At 36.4% G+C, this 21,209-nt stretch overlaps 1 protein-coding gene across 4 annotated transcripts in view; it reads left to right on the top strand.

Moving 5' to 3' along the window:
• The first annotated feature begins 5,937 nt into the window (after window positions 1-5,937).
• The window catches only part of LOC139953722 (uncharacterized), a 29,259-nt gene continuing 13,987 nt past the window's right edge, over window positions 5,938-21,209 (top strand). For 3 of the 4 annotated variants that reach the window (XM_071953251.1, XM_071953248.1, XM_071953250.1), the window contains exon 1: window positions 5,938-6,099. The gene's annotated coding sequence lies outside the window, so the exon portion shown is untranslated. Of the gene's footprint in view, window positions 6,100-8,701; window positions 8,780-21,209 lie in introns of those variants that run through there. The other variant, XM_071953249.1, reaches the window with a different exon arrangement.

Genomic DNA, 21,209 nt, shown 5'->3' with positions numbered 1-21,209 from the left:
TACTTTTTCCTAGCAAAAAACACAATGTCCACAGATATACATTTAAACTTATACAGTTTGAAGATTATGATAGTAGAAAGCTTCCCTTGAAATTTTACTCACTGGGGTGCTGTAGTTTTTGAAAAATGAGTAAAAGTAATAACTTTCGTCTCAGTTTTAGCATGTAACAACGTATTAACCAGTTATGCTATGGTTTTGGTATAATATAATAACTGGTTAAGGGGATTTTACATGCTAAAATAATGTTGGTCTCATGAGACCAAAACTATTTTGTGACTTGTTTTACTCGTTTCTCAAAAACTACACAACCTTAGTTAGTAATATTTGAAGACAAGCTTTCCACTGTCATTAATTTCAAACCCTGTAAAGTACCCGAATCCTTTAAGCTATCAAACCGGGTAGGAATTAAAATGTCGTCGAACACGGTAAAACTATTATTTTTGAAAATCAAATTGAAAATCAAAATGGTGTGCCGGCCTGGAATTAACTATAGATGTGACCAAAAAATGTCGCATAATTTCAAAGAGTAAAATAGGGGGGGGCGTGGCGTTTTACCAGTTCTTTACGTGATATGTTTTTGTCTGAGAGATGAACTTGTTTTATAACCTATGCGGGGGGGGCAGGCTGATCAGATATGGGTGAGGGTTAACAATTGCGAAATGCATTTAGCTGTTGTTTTTTCCAGGGGTGTGAAAAACGCATGCGTATGTCATTACATCTGCAAACGCTTCAGTTGTTGTGACGTCATGGGTTGGGGAATTAGAATATTCACACCAAAGCCACCAGCGCGTGGTATGTACATGAGCTAGGTTTTAAACACAATCCACGAAGGTTACGTACCTTAAAATTAATCATTAAATACAAATACTCAATCTGTGGATGATCCCACTACAATCCTTGCTTTTGTTTTATAGAGGTATGGAAAAAACAAGGTGAAAAAAATGTTGTTTCCCTCATTCTTACAATTACCATATTATTTGAGCAATCACTTGATTTGATTATCCACCAAACAAATATTGCAGCTAATTAACTACATTCCTTGTTTTTTTTTTATACAGAGATATAAAACCAGAGGGAGAGAACTGGTTGTTTCTTTCACAATGACCATTATTATCGAGCACTCCTTGATTTGATAAATCGCCAAACAAAATACTGCAGCTAATTAACGAAGGTGATATAGGACAACTTTAAACGTGATCAGGAAGACATTTGACTGGCCTCTCTCCCGGCTCGTAGAGCTCGGGTGTGATATTTGCCTAGGATGAGGAATTGATGTTCCCCGGTGGACCAAACACTTATTTGCTCAAGTGATGATCTACCCATGGGAAGAAGGGGGAATTATGCTGATTGCGTATCTATGTCTTGTTTGGGTTTTTAGCTAATAGTTTAGCATTTTTTACTGATTTGATTGATCAAAGTTACTTTTGTTTTGTTTTTAATAATGCAATTGTAATTTTGTTTTGCAATCTTAAAAAATGGTTTGTTGTTGTCTTGATGATGATGTTACTGTTATTGTTGACATATGGAATCGCTGTTTTGTTCAACATTATTATTAATGCTAAGATCGATCAAAATGACTTGTTTTGAGAAACAGTATTGGAATTTGTTTTTCAATATTCAAAAGGGGTTATTGTGGTTGGTGCCGTTGCTGCTGCTTTGCTGTTGTCGTTCATGTTTTTTGTTACGTTAATTGGATTAGTATTTATGTTGTTTTAAGGTGAAGTTTGCGGTACAAAGCCATTTGCAAATATCTGCTTTGTATTTGGTGTTGGTTCTGAAAAGAACCATTGGCTGATAGCAACGTTTCCGTAAGTATGCCCTGATTCAGCGATATTCACAAAATAATAATAATAACATGCATTTATATAGCGCTTAATACAAGGTTTCTAAGCGCTGAACAGGAAGTGTAAGATAACAAAAAATTACAAATAAAAGTGGGGGATGAAATAGCAGAAACTGAACAGACTAGATGGATTTAAATAAGTGTGTTTTTAGAGCAGTTTTAAATTAGTCCAGTGTAGATGAGGCTCGGGTGTGAACGGGAAGGTTGTTCAAAAGAGTGGGAGTGGCAATAGAGTGGCGACATAAATACTTCCACTATGCAAAGTTTCAAATCCTATGTTTTTTTGTATTCACTTCTTGGGCTGTATTTCCCCGTATTCATGTTGCAATTCTGAATTCCCATGTACTTATTTATACTGTCATCACCATCATTATGTTTTAACCTCAACTCCCAAGGCGTAAGCTGAGATATCTTGCGTCACTTTCCCAAGCCTCAACACTGCCATAACTCCTTGAAGACACCTTATTTTCTGAGTAGCAAGCATTCTCACACAAGAAAGCAATTTGAGATTGACTTCCTTTGGCTTAAGAGATAGGCCTAGACTTGACTTGAAAATGATGACTGGGACTTAAGGCGTAGTTTCAGCTCGTTGATGGAGCGCCTTGGGGAGGAGAGAATGAATTTCTCCTGAAACGAAAAAGGGATAACCTACAGGTCTAGTAAATTGTTTTCTTTAAATTGACAGGTGAAACGCAACAAATCGTATTCTATTTTGGGGCAATATTCATACTTGTCAATTAGCTTTTATCCTATAAATTTATTGGGCTTTTTTGTTGCTTTTGATGTGTGGGGCGTTCGAATGACGCCCTGATTGTTTGCGCTATTTGCAGTTGATTTTGTTTTTGTATTGATGTTGACACTGCTACTGCTGATGTGGCTGTAGCTGCTGACGTTGTCGTCGTCATTTTTGTCGTCGCTGTTGTCATCGTTTTCGTCGTTTTTGTTGTCGCTGTCGTTGTCATTGTCGTCATTATTGTTGTCGTCGCTGTCATCATCGTTTTCGCTGTCTTCGTTGTTGTTGTCGTTGTCGCCGTCGTCTGTGTAATTGTTTTCGTCGCTGTTGTCATTTTTTTGGCATTTTTGTTGTCGCTGTCGTTGTCATTGTCGTCGTTGTTGTCATCTTTATCATCGTCGTCGTCGTTGTCAATGTTTTTGATTTCGTCGTTGTTGCCGTTGTTATTCTCGTTGACATTGTCGTTGTCATTGTCGTCGTCGTCGTTGTCGTTGTCGTTGTCGTTGTCGTCGTTGTCGTTGTCGTTGTCGTTGTCGTTGTCGTCGTCGGTGTTGTCGTTGTCGTTGCCCTTGCTGTCGTCGTCGGCATCATTGTTGTTGTCGTCGTCGTTGTTCTTTTTGGATTGAACAATATACTAGTTTCCTCGAAAACTTGGCTGTACGTTTTCATTACAAAATCTGCGCTTAAATGTAGCTCAGTGTTCCTATGATTGAAATGTGCCCTCCTGTCTTTTGCAATGCCCCAATGCCTCAGCATACCGGTTCTCATTTCTATTCATTGCCAACATGAAACATCGCATGTGTCAATGTTTCACCAGTCGTTAGACTAAAAAGGCGGCACAAGTATGTGAGATGGATGTGCAACGTGTTTCGTTTGACGCAAATATTATGAGTCGTAAATCCATGTGTCTTGACAATGGAGTTTGATATTGAAACAGACGAATGTTGTGTTAAATCTTCTTCGATGAAAGCTTAATGAAGGGTCTTCATAACAAAATTGTTTCTTCTACATTTCGCTGAGTGGTCTGGTCTGTCCACAATGTTTGTTCCCTATGACACTACTTTGTAATCGACTTTAAATTACTAATATTTTATCGTTGGGCAATATGCAGTGAATAATGCCTTTGAAGTTAATATAACCCGAGTCATTGTACATCACTGGGTTTAAAGGGACAGTACACTATTGGTAATTGTCAAAGACGAGTGTTTTCACTTAATGTATCTCAACATATGCATAAAATAACAAACATGTGAACAATTGAACTCAATTGGTCATCCGAGTTGGGAAAAAATGATGAAAAGAAAAAAACACCCTTGTTAGACGAATTTGTGTGCTTTCAGATAGGAATAAAAGACTTCTAGCTAGAAGTCTTTTATTATTTTAGTGAGAAATCACCTCTTTCTCAAAAACTACGTTACTTCAGAGAGAGTCGTTTCTCACAATGTTTTATACTATCATCAGCTCTCCAATGCTAGGTACCAAGTCAGTTTTTAAGTTAATATCTGTTTTGAGTAATTACCAAACGCGTACCTTCCCTTTAACATGTATTTAAAAAAAACATTTTGTAGTCAAATCTATCACATTAGCTAAATAAATGACGAAGATAACAAAATACAGGTGTTGTATATTCACAATATTATTCCAAGATAAACATCAATCCATTTTACAACATTAAACTACAACTAATATTCATATCAACTTAATGCAAAACATACCCGTCAATTTGACATCTAAAAGCAATTGTTTTAAAATTGTCAGAAAATCTACCGTCCACACATTCCTTCATTAACAATCGTTAAATAAGTGCATTGGATACAATGTAATCATTGCAGCTGGACTTTTCGCATTGTATTTCGGAAGCACTACGTGTACTCTGAAAGATCGGCGGATTTATTGTATTATTGGGAAAATATTAAATTTGGATACAATGTAAAAATTGCAGCTGGACTTCTCGCATTTTATTTCGGAAGCACTACGTGTACTCTGAAAAATCGGTGGATTTATTGTACCATTGGGAAAATACTATAGTTTGACTGACTTGAGAGCTACTATTGGAGGCTGTATGGGATTGTGGAAGCTTTAAAGACACTGGACACTATTGGTAATTGCCAAACACCAGTCTTCTCACTTGGTGTATCTCAACATATGCATTAAATAACAAACCTGTGAAAATTTGAGCTCAATCGGTTGTCGGAGTTGCGAGATAACTATTAAAGAAAAAACACCCTTGTCACACGAAGTTGTGTGCTTTCAGATGCTTGATTTCGAGACCACAAATTCTAAACTAATCAAATTCGTGGATAATTACTTCTTTCTCAAATAAACTACATCACTTCAGAGGGAGCCGTTTCTCACAATTTGTTATACTTTCAACCTACCTCTCCCCATTACTCGTTAGCAAGTGAGGTTTTATGCTGATAATTATTTTGAGTAATTACCAATAGTGTCCACTGCCTTTAAGAGCTGCTATTGGAGGCTGTACGGGATTGTAGAAGCTTTAATCAAACATCAAGTCAAATCAATATTAATATTTTCTTAAAATAAAACATAATCATTTTACGGAAATATAATGACAGCGTTTTCATCTGGTCTTCATGGTTTAGCCTATATAATGTATTTTGCCTAACTATACAATCTGTTAGAAATATGGGTCGCGGTGCATGTACCCACAAGGATCAATATCCTTGACGTTTCGAACGGTGTTTTCATCTGGTCTTCAGATTTATACAATGTAGTTCATCTAACTATACATTCTGAAGTGTGGGTTGCAGTGCATGAACCCACAAGGATTAATCTTCAACGTTTCGATATCGGTGTTTTCATCTGGCTTTCAGATTATTAAACAATGAAGTTTTACCTTACTAAACATCATGAAATGTGGGTCGCAGTGCATGTACCCACAAGGCTTAATCTTATATACCTGTCTCGTCTTGTTAATTTATTATACAGTATAAATAGACTGGAACCACCAGTCAAAGAGAGCATCAGGATTGCCTTTCAGAATGCGATTGGTCTGCGCACATGTCCACGTACGATCAAGGAGAGAAAGTTGTCGCTTCCCTCATGCACGTGGTAATTTTAAACCCATCTGCCATCGTGATTGTTGTTTCCACACGACCACAATTGGCTAATATTTCACCCTCGACGTGCATTGGTCAAGCACAGTCTGTTACCCGTAAAAAGCGCTCATGTTTTATTCATGAATTGACGCGCACACTTTGCGATTGGTCGAGTACGAGCCATTACCACCGCGCGCGGCGCTCATGTTTTATTCATGAATTGACGCACATCGCAATTTGGACGTATGAAATTACGAGGGATTGTAGGCGTCCGTAGCGGGTATAAAAGTTGTTACCCCTTGACAAATTTCCTCAGAGTGTGATAATTTTAAGACGACGGAATCGGTTTTGTTTAAAGGAAGAGGACGAAAAGTTGCGTTGAAACTTGAAGCCATCTCGTGTGAAGAAGACGACCAGAGGCTTGTCTTGATTGTGTTCTGCCGTAAGAAGATTCTTCATCAAAGGTAATGCTTTTTTTACGATACAGGAAGGTTTGCGTTAACACAATGTAATGACAATCTTTAATGTTGAGATGGGGTAGTTCTGTAAAGAATCGTAGGTTTCAACTCGACGTTTCGATCAGTATGCTATGATCTTCTTCTGAACATTTGCATTGCATTTAATTTTTGTTATAGCTAAATATAAACATTGTTTTGTCAAACCCTTAGGAAGATATTTTTAACTTTAAGGTCATGTATTTCAATTTCATGTCTGAAGTGATAAAGAGGGTGGTGCATGATAAATTCGCTTTAATTTCACAATTTAACTCACAATTCTCCGTTAAATTAATGTTTCTTGCTGCCAAACAAATTTCGAGACTAATATATAGCAGTAAACTCCAATGAGTTGTCAGGAAGGCCAAAATATGCAAAAGCAATTTTAGGAAGTCGAGCAAATTGCACTAACGACTCTTTAGTCCTGAGCTCATAAATTATCTCCGTATTTTGGTTCACAGTGATCGTAGACAATAAGAAGTAATACAAATAATTTCGGTTGTTTCAAATAATTGTTAGTAATATCAACCATCGTGTGTTTTTTATCTCCTTTCTTGATTGTGGATTAATAACTATGATTTGTTATAATTTTACCACTGTTTTCTGGATTACTTTCCATACATTTCTGCTCATCATTGTTGCTATATTTTTAGGAAGAAACTATGAGTAAATACGAAATTCGCAAGTACAAAAATCATCTGAACATCTATTTTGTGTGAGTGTTGGCTCTGTACCTTTTCTCCCCCTTTTCACATACTTTTTGCCGATAAATTGTAAAGTTATGAAAAACATAACCTGGCAGTGTTTCCCACATCGCCTCAAGGCCAACCCAGTTTTTGATGAACAAGTCCGTGCTGATTTTAGATTTTCTTTCATTGACAATTGAAAAAGCTAAAAAGCTAATTTTGTTATCCTGTTCGCGACTCCATGCCTTCCAGGTTAATTCTCGCGCTCAAAAATAATTCCTTTCTTGAGTGTTCTAAAAGTGTATACTAGGAAATCAAATTATTTTTGTCGAAAGTAAAGTCTATTGATCCCCATCAAGGAACACGGAAAACACGGGGGAAATAATTTATATAATTTATTTTTTATTTTTATTTTTTCTTGAGGAGGAATTTTATTCAAACTCCTCAATATACAAAACGACAAAAACTATTTTGTCACCGCAATTATGCTTACTTCTTACAAATATGATTTTATCTATTTTGTAAATCGGACTAAAAAATTAATTGTATGAAGTTTGTACCATATACTTCATTTGGTCAACGAACAATGTAAATAATTAGACGAAGACATTCTTTAAAATAGAATATCGAAATTGTTTGAGAAGAAGAACACGATATAAAAATGTAAATTCGTAAAATTTGTCAAAATGTACCGTTTTATTGAAATTTAACATTTCAGATTGTGACATGCCCTTCATCTGTTTTTCTAACTACTAGAAGTACACAACTAAGTTTATTCTTTTTATTTTGTTTCAATCGATGTGAAATAATTAAACCTCCCATATACAGAAATGTACAAATAAGAATGCCTTGTTTAGATACTTTTCCGATTGAATAAAAACAAATTATAAACAAATTGTTCATATTAACAGTTTTATATGAACAAACGCTAAGTGAAGACTATTTGCGTTTATGGTCGATATTCATCACGATATTATTGTGAGACTCGAACTCAACATTTAAAGGAACACGTTGTCTTGGATCGGTCGAGTTGGTCTTTGAAAAGCATTTTGTGACCGTTTGTTATAAAATGCATATGGTTAGAAAGATGAAGTAAAAGTAGAATACAATGATCTACACAAATATGCCTCAAAATTGCGTGGTTTTCTTTTTACCTCGTCTAATAACACGGTCGGCCATTTATGGGAGTCAAAATTTTGACTCTCATAAATGGCCGACCGTTATAGTTCGCGACGTAAAAAGAAAACCGTGCAATTTTGAGTGATACTTGTGTGGATCATTATATTCTACTTTTAAAACACCTTTCTAACTATATACATTTCATAACAAACGGTTTCAAACGCTTTTTATAGACCAACTCGTCCGATCCAAGGCAACGTGTTCCTTTAATCATCAGTATTTTGTGACAAAGATGTTGAATTTCTACCCCCAAAAATACCACCATACTTGTCCTGTATTGAGTTTACTGGCAGGACACTGACATCGTGGCCTTCGTCCCTTGGTACAGACCGAGCACTGTGGGCGTTGCGGCTTTGTAGAAAGTACTTTCTTTGTTATGTTAAATTTCCTTTACATTTTCATTGAAGCTGATAACTCTTTCAGCTTGGAATTGCAAGAAAGGGCACGCGACAGTCACACTTTTGTGTTTACTTTAACCCTGAAAAAGGTTGACCCTTCCGTCTGAATTACAAAACGAACGGATGCGATTAAGCTTTGGAACCATTGTTATATAGAAGGGCGTGAGTTTTTTTTAACCCTCCGAGCAGCCGGGGACAAAATGTACATGCTGAAACAACTTGGCACCATTGGAAAGCAGACTGCTTCATGGGTACATAACTGTGTTTGGGGGCCACAATTCATGTTCTAATGGTCTGAACCGATAAATAGATGTTCCGTGGACCCACAGACTAAAGATTGAAGCTGAAAATGTAACATTGGCTCACTACTAATAGGCTAATACAAAGGTAAGCTTTGCCACATATGGCAATATTTCTTTGTGCACAATAAAATGCCGTCCAACACTGGGTGCGTTCGTTTAGCTTCCCTGGGTCGACCCCGTCGTGTGGCGTTTTTTCTTTCCATGACGAACGTGTGCAGATATAACCACCCACGTTCGTCCTGAAAAAAAACCCGCCACACACCGGGGAAGACCCAGGGCAGCTAAACGAACGCACCCACTATTGCCAACCTCTTAGATTATAAAAGAGTGATGCTTAAAGACACTGGACACTATTGGTCTTTATCAAAGACCAGTCTTCTCACTTCGTGTATCTCAACATATTTGCATAAAATAACAAGCCTGTGAAATTTGAACTCGGTTGGTCGTCGAAGTTGCTAGAGAATAGTGGAAGAAAAAAAGCACACCCATGTCACACGCAGTTGTGTGCTTTCAGATGCTTGACTTCGAGACCTTAAAATCTAATTCTGAGGTCTCGAAATATATTATTTTAAGTAATTACCATAAGCGTTCAGGGTATTTATAGATTTAACAATAAGCGGAATTGATGCACACATTTTGTAGTTATTAAACAAACTATGAAGCTGGTCATTACACCCGCGCCCATTCGGCTGCTCTTAGTGTTAAAAGAGAACAGATATTTCATAATGCTTACTTGTCAAGGTCAAGTTTAAAATGTTAGCAGGTGCCGTTATTGTTGTAAACATTTGGTGCGGATCGTTTGATTAGTAGAACTAAATTAACCGCGGTTTAATTTCTGGAAATAATGTTTTGATAGGGACGGGGATTAGGGACGTCCTAATAAACGAGATCCGAGGTGAGGGCACAAAGGAGTTCAAATGTCACTGAGAACTTGTAAAACAAACAATTACACAAAAAGGGAAAACAAATTCCTAATGCAAGGTCTTTCAAAGTTTTTTTTTTTTCTTATTTTTTTATCAACTTTTCTGGAGGTTTAGTCATCGGAGTGTGGGTTCAAGTCCCGGCCATGACACTTTTGGGGTCCGTGGGCAACATGTCTTTAGTAAAATTGCTTCTCTTCACCCAGGGGTATACATGGGTACTTGCGAGGGTAGATGTTGATGTATTGTGTATATGAAAAGACGACTGGGGCGCCACGGCAGTACAGGGCTGTTGTGGCCCGTAGACCTTGGATGGATTTCACAAAGAGAAGACTTTTCTCAAGTTTTTAATAACTCCCAAATAGTCTTGGGACTAGTCCTAAGTTGGGACTATCTGACAAAAACGGACCCAACCGTGTCACTCATGTAAAGCGCATTTGATTAGCTCTATAATAGAAGTTGTTTGTGATGGGACGATTTTGTCAAGCAAGCTTACTAATATTTTGATCACATCTGAAAGAGCGAGAGATTAAATATATGGTGTTATTGCATCTAGCGTTAAGATATCAGCTCATATAATCTTCATCTTTGCGAACATGACGCCCATGTTTGGATCAAATGGTAGAAGGAAATTGGTTGTGCAAACACTGATTCGACAAAACACGTAATTGTAAGACGTTGTTATCGTTAAGAACGTGGCCCCCCATTGTAATAGGTTTGTCAAACATTTATTCTATACGGTTTTATTTCTCAACAAGATAAAATGTCTTGTCCATTTGCAAGATTTGTTTCCCCTACCCCTCTGCGCGTGTACATTCCATTACCAAACCCATCGCCTCGCAATAAGATCTTAAAGTGTTTTGTCGTCTTGTGGCACCCTCCTCCCGCTGGCGATTCTGTGTATAACAAACGCCAGAAGTACAGGCTTACATTTCTCTGCTCTTCATATTTTGTAACTGTCCCCCCATCAAATAGAGACTCACATTACATACATAAAAACTGAAGTGAAAAAGGACGAGCTAGGCACGAAAAGAGTGTTGTGTAAAGTGGTCCACCCGACGGCAACGGATGAGACAAGCCGTGGACTCGCTTCGTGCGCCCCGGGCGCCTACTCGGTTCCAGCCCCCACCACAAACAAAAACTTCGAGTTTGTTGAATCAATAAACCACTTGTTTCTGGTTTTAAAAAGAGACTCAAAAGATGCATTTTTTTTTTTAAGTAGGTGGTAATGGACCGTATTCTTAGTGTATAGTTAGGGGTCTACGTACATTCTCAAGTATTGGGTGGGTTTCCTTTAGGGATATAAAATGATATTCAGTATTGGAAGTGTTGTTCGAACAGGAATCATGTTTTATCAAGTAGGCTTTTTCACCATGAAGAATCGAACAATGTTTGTAGAAAAAAAATCATCTCAAAATTTGATATTATAAATATTCCTACTTATTGTTGCCTATAATGACGCTTTAAAGTACACGACTTTTTAGGCAAAATTAAGTTCTAGATTAATGTGTGTAGCTTATAGACGCAAATTGAATTTAGAATAAAGAAGACAGTAAGTTACTTATGTTTAAAAATTGTTACGTTATACAACATCAGTAATTGTTTTCTACTGCGTTGAATCTTTACAGCTTCAAAACTTAGTTAATATCTCAGCAAACGAACACAACTATAGATCATGAAATAATATTTTTCATATCAATGTTATTATATAGTTTTTATATTCCGTGGAGTCAAACGACCTTATCACGGCTATATTTTGCGCTATAATTTTGCCTCAATAAATAGAAAACCTTTGAAAAACAAATAATGCCTCATATGATTGACGTTTTTTAATAACTCGTGGATTTTAAAATATTCAACCTTCACCCTTCCAAACGTCCTGATGTATTTATGTTTCCCCATCAAATCAAATGCGAAAGACCTCTAGTAGTGTGTAACTTACTACATCATGTGTGGGCAGTTTAGTCACTTTAGGATAAAACAAAACATTATTTGCTGTAAATGCGTTTGTAGGTCCCAATTTTGATGCAAAGTTGTTGGGCGAAAGAAAGGTAAACCATATACCGACCTTTAGAGCCATTTGGAACTTATGTATACCTTAAGGCATTGGACACTTTTGGTAATTACTCAAAATAATTATTATCATAAAACCTTTCTCGGTTACGATTAATGGGGAGAGGTTAGTAGTACAAACAAATTGTGAGAAACGGCTCCCTCTGAAGTGACGTAGTTTTCGAGAAAGGAGTAATTTTCCACGAACTTGATTTCGAGACCTCAGATTTAGAATGTTGAGGTCTCGAAATCAAGCATCTGAACGCACACAACTTCGTGCGACAAGGGTGTTTTTTTTTTTTCATTCATTATTATCTCGCAACTTCGACGACCAATTGTACTATTATGTTATGCACATGTTTTAATACACCAAGTGAGAAGAATTGTCTTTGACAATCACCAACAGTGTCCAGTGTCTTTAATCCTGGGGTATTGATCGGTATTCATGTATTCTATTTTGAGTAATTACCATTGCCAATACTTTTTTATGTGTGTTTGTAACCCAACACTTTTCAATGGGTACAATTTCATGTTTTATGCAATGTTTAAAAACAGTCAAAAACTCCAGAGTTATAATGTTTCATCCTAAATTCTTCGGGGAAATAAACTCATTTTGCCCCGGGCTGTCTGCTCTTAGTCCCGAAGACGTCTATTGTTATTTACGATCCATCTTATAAATAAAAAAAAAACATCCAAGACAATAATTTGCATTCTCTCAAAGCTTCCTCTTCGTCTTCAACTGAACTGAACAAAAATCAAGGTTAATCAAATACCCTGACTTTCAGATTAGGCCATTATAATTCCATAACCTTTCTGATGTAGTGCCGAGACCCGGGAGAGGAGGAGTGGAAGGAGTGGGGTTGTCGCGGCCTTTCCTTGGAGGTAACCCAAGACCTTTTGACTCTGATTGATGGGGATATTACTGAACATGAGAACTCGTTTTTGTTCTTTTTTTCTTGAAATGTTAACTTGGAAAGATGGAAATATTTATCTTTAAATGCGGTCTGAGCACAGTGGTTCTGATGTTGGTGGGTTTTTTTGTGTGTGTTTTTTCCGTAAAGAGGGAGCTATATCATATCATGTCACTCTATTACTAACCAAAGCCAAACTCGCCTACCTTAAAGACAGTGGACACTATTCGTAAATGTCAAAGACCAGTCTTCTCACTTGGTGTATCTCAACATTTGCATAAAATAACAAACCTGTGAAAATTCGAGCTCGATTGGTCGTCGGGGTTGCAAGATAACTATTAAAGAAAAAAAACTTGTCACACCAAGTTGTGTGCTTTCAGATGATTGATTTCGAGACCACTTGAGGTCTCGAAATCAAATTCGTAAAAAATTACTTCTTTCTCGAAAACTACATCACTTCAGAGGGAGCCACTCTCACAATGTTTTATACCATCAACCTCTCCCCATTACTCGTTACCAAGTAAGGTTTTATGCTAAAAATTATTTATTTTTGAGTAATTACCAATAGTGTCCACTGCCTTTAATCAAACCTTTCCCAACATCTAAGATCATACCAAAACCCTAACCAAGACCCAAATCTCAACAAAAACAGCGAATCAAGGAGTGAAGCAAACTATGAAATTAATATTTCATGTCCAATAAGGGACTGGCCTTGAGGTCCCTCCTCACCTTAACGCTCAGAAATACAAAAGTTCGAATACAAAATGAATATTGATTTTTCATTTTTACTTGGCTGTGCGGATAAAACTCAAATCTACCGTTTATGAGATGCATGGAAGGCTAAAGATTTAGACATTGCTCAACGAGCCGTTTAGCCTTCGTAAAGCTATTGCCATGAGCAACGTTCAGCATTAATTCACCGCAAAACACATTATTAAAGAGGCAATCCTTAAATATCTTATCACGTCCATGCAACAAAAGTTGGTGCAAAATCAGTTTCAGGAAAGAATACTTATTAATGTTTAGCTTTTCAATAAAAGTTGCTTGTCGTTTCCCTTTCTTTGTCCAATAGTAAACAAGAGCGTGTCTTTTTAATTCAAATAGAGGTTAAAGTGTTAAAAAATAAAAACAACAGTAGAATAGTTCGAATTGAGTTGGTACCGTCTGGTAGCAGTAGTTTTGGCAATAGTTACCAATGTTGTACCTTATCTTGATTCAAAGACAGTACCCATACCAGTAGCAACAGTTTTGCTAAAATTACCAATGTTTTACCGTAAGTTGATCCAAAGACAGTAAGCATATATACTGTACTTTATCTTGATTCAAATACAATAATAATACCAGTAGCAGCAGTGTTGCCAACATTACCAATGTTGTACATTATCTTGATTCAAAGACAGTAAGCATACCAGTAGCAACAGTTTTGCTAAAATTACCAATGTTGTACCTTATGTTGTTTCAAAGACAGTTAGCATACCAGTAGCAACAGTTTTGCTAAAATTACCAATGTTTTACCGTGAATTGATCCAAAGACAGTAAGCATATATACCATTAGACATAATTTTGCCAAGACTATAGTACAACTGTTGCACATTGATTCAAAGACATATACATACCAGTAACAGTAGCTTCTGCAAACAGTATGTACATTATCTTGACTCAAAGAGGTTAAGCTAGCATCACCCGTTTCTAAATCGTTGTATTCTAGCTTTTTAAGCTCGTCTTAAGAGTCAAACTTATTCAACATCGTTAATCACAAAATAATGAACGACGCCCTAACATCCTAAAATAAAATCAACGCACGGGGCGCCGAGTTGTCGACAACTTTAATTCCGTATCCAGTGTCAGTCTGACTCCATCTACAGTGCAATTATTACAATAATTACCCCCCCCCACACCCCCGATTTCATAAATATACATGTCCAACCTTTTGTCTGCCGAAAGCCTGTTGAGTTTTTCTAGTTCACCATTTGTGCCGAAGAATATTTTATACAAGATGGAGATTTGTAATCACAGAAATGAAAAATCCCTTTTCTTATATTCTCGCTTTTATGTTTTTTTATTTTTCTTTCATTTAGATGTAATTAGATCGTGTTTTGGATGCATACTGTTATAAGGAAGGTATGTTGTTACACTGAAATAGGATTTGAGATTGTAATTTGGAAGTATTTGTGAGAAGTGTGCCGCCTGAATTATTCAAATTAAGTTGATTAATGGGACACACTTTCTCTTGAGTAGGGGGTGGGTGTGAATGTGAACGAGTAAGGCGTCTTGTGAGTGTATAACAACTAATTCAGATTCTTGTCTCTGAAATGAACTGTCAATTTAAAAGCACTGGACACCTTTGGTAATTATCCTAGACCATTATCTCTTACTTGGTGTATCCCAACTTAATATGCATACTATCATAATAAAACCATTATAGCGTTTCGTTTATCCGTCTCGTTTTGATGTTATTGTTGTTACTATACGCATTGTTTTTTAATTTAAATGATCTTATTACCTTCCTTTGTTTTATAAAGGCATCCCAGCTTACAAGATTTGCTTTAATGGGCCATGCCTCCATACAGTTTTCAGTCTTGTAACATCCTATTGTTTGTATTTGTATATTGTGTTCGTATGGAAATAAATGTTGATTGATTTGATTTGTTAGCGCATATCACCGTGAGGTCCCTCTGCGCTGAAAAATGAAATCAACAATTATTGTACAAAAGTAAACAAATATTTGTTTTTAACCGGGTTTTGAATTGTTCTGACGTCTCATCCTGTTTGACAACCTCCGGAAGACTGTTCCATAACTGAACTGCTGCATATCGGAAAGAGCCGGAACCGTATGACTTGGTTTTGATAACTGGGGGAGTCAGAAGGGATTTATTTGAAGATCGCAGATTCCTGGTTGTTTTGTACTCCTGAACTAAGGTTTGAAGATAAACAGGGGCAATACCATGGATACATTGATAAGTCAGAACCAAAACTTTAAAATCAATTGAATAACAAATCTGTAAACATTTTGTTTGACTCAATTAGTCATCGGATTGCAAGTGATTAATGGAAAATGCACCCGTGTTGCACAATTTATGTGCTTGCAGATGCCTTGAAGGGATTCGGGCCTGTATTAGTCTTTTGATATTTACAGTGAGAAAAAACCTCTTAGTCAACTTCAGAGGGTGCCATTTTGCACAATGTTTTTATACTGTCAACAACTCCCCATTGCTTGTATCAAAGTATAAAAAAAATATATAAACAAATAAATAACTATAGCGATGTGACCAGAGCTCATTTGCACAGCCATATTATTTGGCCCCCTGGTATTTAACATGTTGTGATTTATAATCATCGTTAATTGATATCCATGTTTTGTATCTCCTCGTCATAAAAAAACAGTAAAACTGAAATTTCTATTCCTCCGGGTCTACACTTCCTGATTGACGATTATATTCTCCTAATATGTTATGAAGTTGTTGCAGATCTTCATTATTCCTGAATAATTACTCCGGGACGTCTGGGAGGTATCACTTTTAATATATCAAATTGCGAAGATGCATCCCGAGCGGGCTGGAGAATTGCCATCTTAATCTTGAGTAGGATTTGAAATTTTGCAGGGTGGAAATACGATATATGGTTTGGGGTAACACCATTTAATGATAATCTTGTACATGAGTTGAGGTGGTTCTGAAAAGAACCGCTGGTTTTAATTCTCATTTCCTTATGAGTTTAGTAGTCTTGTTTTGGGTTAGGGTAAGGGTTAGGGTTACTAAGTCTTGTTTTGTTTCCTGAATCTAAGCTTTTAAACTTGTTAAAGCAATGTTAAACATCATTGCGCTTTTCAGTTATTTGATCAACATAGTTTTCGAGAACACGTTGAAAATAATCTCGCTGGGATTTTATTTATTTGTGATTTATTTCAAAATATTTTTACATGATACAATTATCAGCACAAAGGCTGTTTTACATCATGGTCCCACGTTTTAAAAAATAGAATTACAAAAAAAACATTCCTTAAAAATACACTTAGAGTCAGATGGTGGGTGTCGAAAGAACCGTTGGGGTAATTTTCTTATAAATAATTTGAGGGGTTAGTTTTAGAAGGTATAAAAGGAGATATGCGATTGTGGTGTAAAACACATGTAATGCATTAATAAAACAACTTTTCAGAGAAGAATTTACACAGATATGGTGTGACCTCAAACTAAAATACAATGATACCTCACCCCGGCCATACAATGTCATACACAAAATCCATTAAAATTGCCTCACAGTAAAAAACTGCTTAACGCTATAGTGCAAATCATTTGGTTTCTTAGAATGCTTATACTTACCACACATTAAATTTCACATCTGACATTTTCAGATGATAATACTTCGGCAGTAGCAGATTGTCAAATTCCTATTGACTCAAAAATGTCCTTTTGATAAACATATCAAAAGTATAAAAAACACAAAGAATATTATTCTTTATTATCAAAGGTGTTAGAGTGTTTTCTATTGTCCGAAGCTGTCATCTAACAATTTCGAAGTCAATTGCAGCACACCTTATCGCGTGGAAACAGTGTTTGAGACAAAGCATCATAAAGGTGTTTTAACTTAATTTGGACACCTTTTAACTCTTTCTTAAAAATTTGTAATTTGTGACAATCGCTTGCGAACGACCATTCACAAAATCCCCGTTTGTTTTTCTTTCGTGAAGTTCACGTCGATTCAAACAATTATTTGATTGAATTTGTTTCATAAGCTCTTTCAATGGATTTATTTATGTCCACTTCCCATAAAGAAAGAAAGACAATCATTATTGTTTCAAATTTATCCAAGGCTTACGGTTGGACTTAAGCGATGATTTTTCCCTCGTTTGTTTATCATCATCATTATCGGATTTTGAGTTTTCTTCCAAAGAAATCCCATCATAAAAGGAAAAGTGCAATGTTGCTTGAGGATCGAGCAAGAGCAATTTACTGTGTCTTTTTCCAAGATGGAATTTGATTACCGCATATGAGGTTTTGTTTATAAAATTGCAGAAGTGTGGGCGTCTTTTGTGCCGACGAATGTTTTGAGTTTTCATCGTTTTTATGAAACATTTGTCATGCTGCAGACTGGCGTTCTAAACAAGACAGTGTTAAAACGCTTTAGTGTTTTCCCCAAAGAAAAACCAAAGTTGTTGTTGTTTTAAGAGTAATAGTTCGAAGTTGTTCTCAATTTTTTTTTATCACGGAAGAAGTTTACTGCCAGAAGAAAAACTAAAACAAAATTATTGTTTGAAAAGAGTATCATTAACTTTTGTTTTCTAACCCGGGAAATAGTTTAATGACAAAAGAAAAACTAGAACATGTTGTTGTTTTAAGAGTACTAACTCTTGTTTTCTTTTGAGTATTTCAAATTTAATTTATACTGAAGTTATCAGTTGCGTCATTTGTTTATGATTTTATGAACAATATGCCTATAATTTCAACATCACTATATATTTCGAAACACTGTCTTAATGAAAACGCATACATTACGGTTCATCGTGACGTTCACGGACGCCAACACCGAATTAGCCGGTTGTATTTGTGTTGTTAGATGATATTACTGCATCCAAATCATCGTTAGTATGAAGGAAATACGTTTTGAAAAGAGACTGAGTTTAATGTATCGTCAAGAACTTATGCCTTTCATACTACGGCTGTCTGCGCCTCTGTTGAAAACTGGATGTCGCAATTTGTATATATTATTGCTAAGCTGCGTGTGTAGTTCGTATTTTGATTCTATTTTGATTTGTTTTCTCTTGTTTTCTTCTGGTGTAACAAAACCCACAGCAAATCTTAATATAATTGAGTAGACACCGGAGTGATAGGGGGGCTCGTGAATTAAATATGAGTTTCTTTTTCTAATCTCGTTTTCTAATTCTCCTGCTTGTGTTGCAAGTAATTGAATGATTGCGAATTTAAAGCTGACATTTAAACCTAGAAATCTCACGTCTCGTGGGTCTCAGGGATTGAAATTTGGCAATTGTCAAATCTTACGAAGCTTTTGAAATTATAGGACCTACCGGCAGGTATTTCCAGTAAACCGTCAAGTGTTTTTTCTTTGATATTTAACTGAACGTGCTTTAAATGTTTCGGTGACAAGTAAAAACACAGTTGTTTGGTTGCCTTTAGGTAGGCCAGTGTTAGTGATTTCTCCGGGGAGATATTTTCTTGTTAAGGGTGAAGCTAACTTGACATTATGACTTCACATCAACCTGGAATTAGCAAGATGGTTTTCCTTTAGCAGTTTTGAATTCTTTATGTGTCCACAAAACATGTTCTTGTCAGGGGTACGATTGGGATCTGTTGAAGACCTCAAAAACGCCCGATTTATTCAGAAATCTAATAAAGGAATCGTTTAGAGCAAATGTCGTGCCCTAGTTTATTTTGTTGACTGACAATAGATCGACGGTGTGAAGTTTATTCGTAATTTACTTGAATAATGTGATAATTTAGAGTTTCAAGTGGGTCACCTCAGTGTATTTTTATTTTATTTTTTCTTTCTTCTTCTTCTTTTTCCATTCTTCCATTTTGATTTTTGTCGTCATTACTATTCCTTTAATAGTGTATTTATGCAATTCAAATTCAATTCAGTTTAGGTCAATACTTATTTTATACTATTCTCAAGATAAAACGTACACCAAATATTACATGAGATGAACAGAAATAATAAGCACAGATGATTGAGGGGAAATAGTTAATCTATGAACTAAACCAAAATAAAAGAGTATGAGTCTGTCGGATTAAGCAAAATATTAAAACTCCTCTGTTGTCTATCCTTAATTTTATTTTCTTATTATTCCTTCAAGAATAGTAGTTATGCAAAAAAAATAACTCCTCTTGCGTCTCCTTTTTGTCTCACCTCTTGTTTACTTTTTTATATTTCAAATGCAATCAATTCTTAAAACCAATCCAAATTTTTACTGAGAGTTTTCCGCTAAAGGTTCAAGAAAAATTTGTATCGGGGAAACAAATGGTTTGGGGCGAGCTTTCTTCAGACAAAATCAAAGTTCACAATGAGGTTTACCTCTTACATTATGACGTTTAGGGCTGTATAACAAACACGATGAAATTGTTTGTTGGTGGAGTAGAGGGTCACACAGGGGATTCAGAACACTTCTAGTAATTGAAAACCAAATCGATTATTTTTCAATGATTATTGGCTACAGTTATTCATTCCTCCCCCTTATCTGGGCTAACTATGTTTGCTTACTGCTGAGTTAGGGTTAGTGTAATGGTTAGTTTTATCCGTCCTTAATTTGATAGCATTGTTGTTTGTTGCTATTTAAAGTGTAATCAGTTACTAAAACAAACTCGTTTATCCTCTGATCTGGGCTAACTTTGTTTGCTAACTCCTTAGTTAGGGTTAGTGTTAGGGCTAGTTTTGTCTGTCCTTTATTTTATATCATTGTTCCTTATTTTGTTGTTCCTTATTTAGGTGTATTCAATTGCTAAAACAAACTCGTTTCTCCACTGATCTGGGCTAGCTATGTTTGCTAACAAGTTAGGGTTGGCATGGTTGGTGTTAGGGTTAGTTTTGTCTTTCCTTTGTTTTATATCATTAGTCCTTATTTTGTTGCTATTTAAAGTGTAACCAGTTACTAAAACAAACTCGTTTCTCGTCTGATCTGGGCTAACTATGTTTGCTAACTCCTGAGTTAGGGTTAGTGTTAGGGTTAGTTTTGTCTATTCTTTGTTTTGTTTCGTGCTCTTTTTATATTGCTATTTAAAATGCAATCAACTACGTAAACAAATTCGTTTATCCACTGATCTGGGCTAACTTTATTTTGTTAACTGCGTTAGGTTAGGGTTAGTGTTAGGGTTTTTCGTCAGTCCTTAATTCTACGTCGCTTGTTACTTTTTGTATTGCTATATAAGATGCAGTCAATTACTAGTCATGTTTTAGCCTTTGTTGACCCCGGTTCGAATCCCACCTCAGACTGAAGCCTTGGATGTGGGTTGGCTTTTCAATCCCTTCCTGATTAAGTTGGTTTTTCCCATTTGAGGTTGTCCTCCCACATCTAAAATAGAACATTTTATTCTTGTTTTCTATCCCTCCTGTCATTGGCGCTAGTTGTGTTGTTTGTGTCGGGTATCAATAAAACCAATTCGTTCGATAATCTGGGCTAACTACATTTGTTAACTGATGGGTATGGGTTAGTGTTGACGTACCTCGACCGCTGAGAGGTTAGACATTTGGGAGAAATCCGTTTCAATGGATTCAAGTTTAGGGTCCCAGGGGATACCTAAAGTCGATATGTTACACCGCGGGAAAGTGCGATTCAAAGTCGCTCCCACAAGACCGAAGACAACAAAAAGCTATGATGTGTAGTCCGGGCACGTCCGGTCGTACACCAAGCAATCCCCCGGGGTCGGATTCCTCGTGTAAAGCCGGCGGATAGACCTCATCGCGGTGTTAGAATTCTTCATTACGCTCGTTTGCGAGTCAGGTCCGTTGAGGTTATTAACACAGTATCGCCTTGCACACGCATGGGGGTGGGAACGCAATGGCTTATTGTTTTTAGCACATCATCCTTCTAGCCGTTGGGATTTAAAGAAATTACCCCCTGTCACCAGATACCATCGGACAAAAGATTTGCATTGCATGAAGTCAACCAATTGACATCGGGAGG

The sequence above is a fragment of the Asterias amurensis genome, chromosome 22 (genome assembly GCF_032118995.1).
Source record: "Asterias amurensis chromosome 22, ASM3211899v1".
Lineage (NCBI taxonomy): Eukaryota > Metazoa > Echinodermata > Asteroidea > Forcipulatida > Asteriidae > Asterias > Asterias amurensis.
The sequence above is the reverse complement of the archived record's forward strand: the minus strand, read 5'-3'. Positions and strand labels throughout refer to the sequence as shown.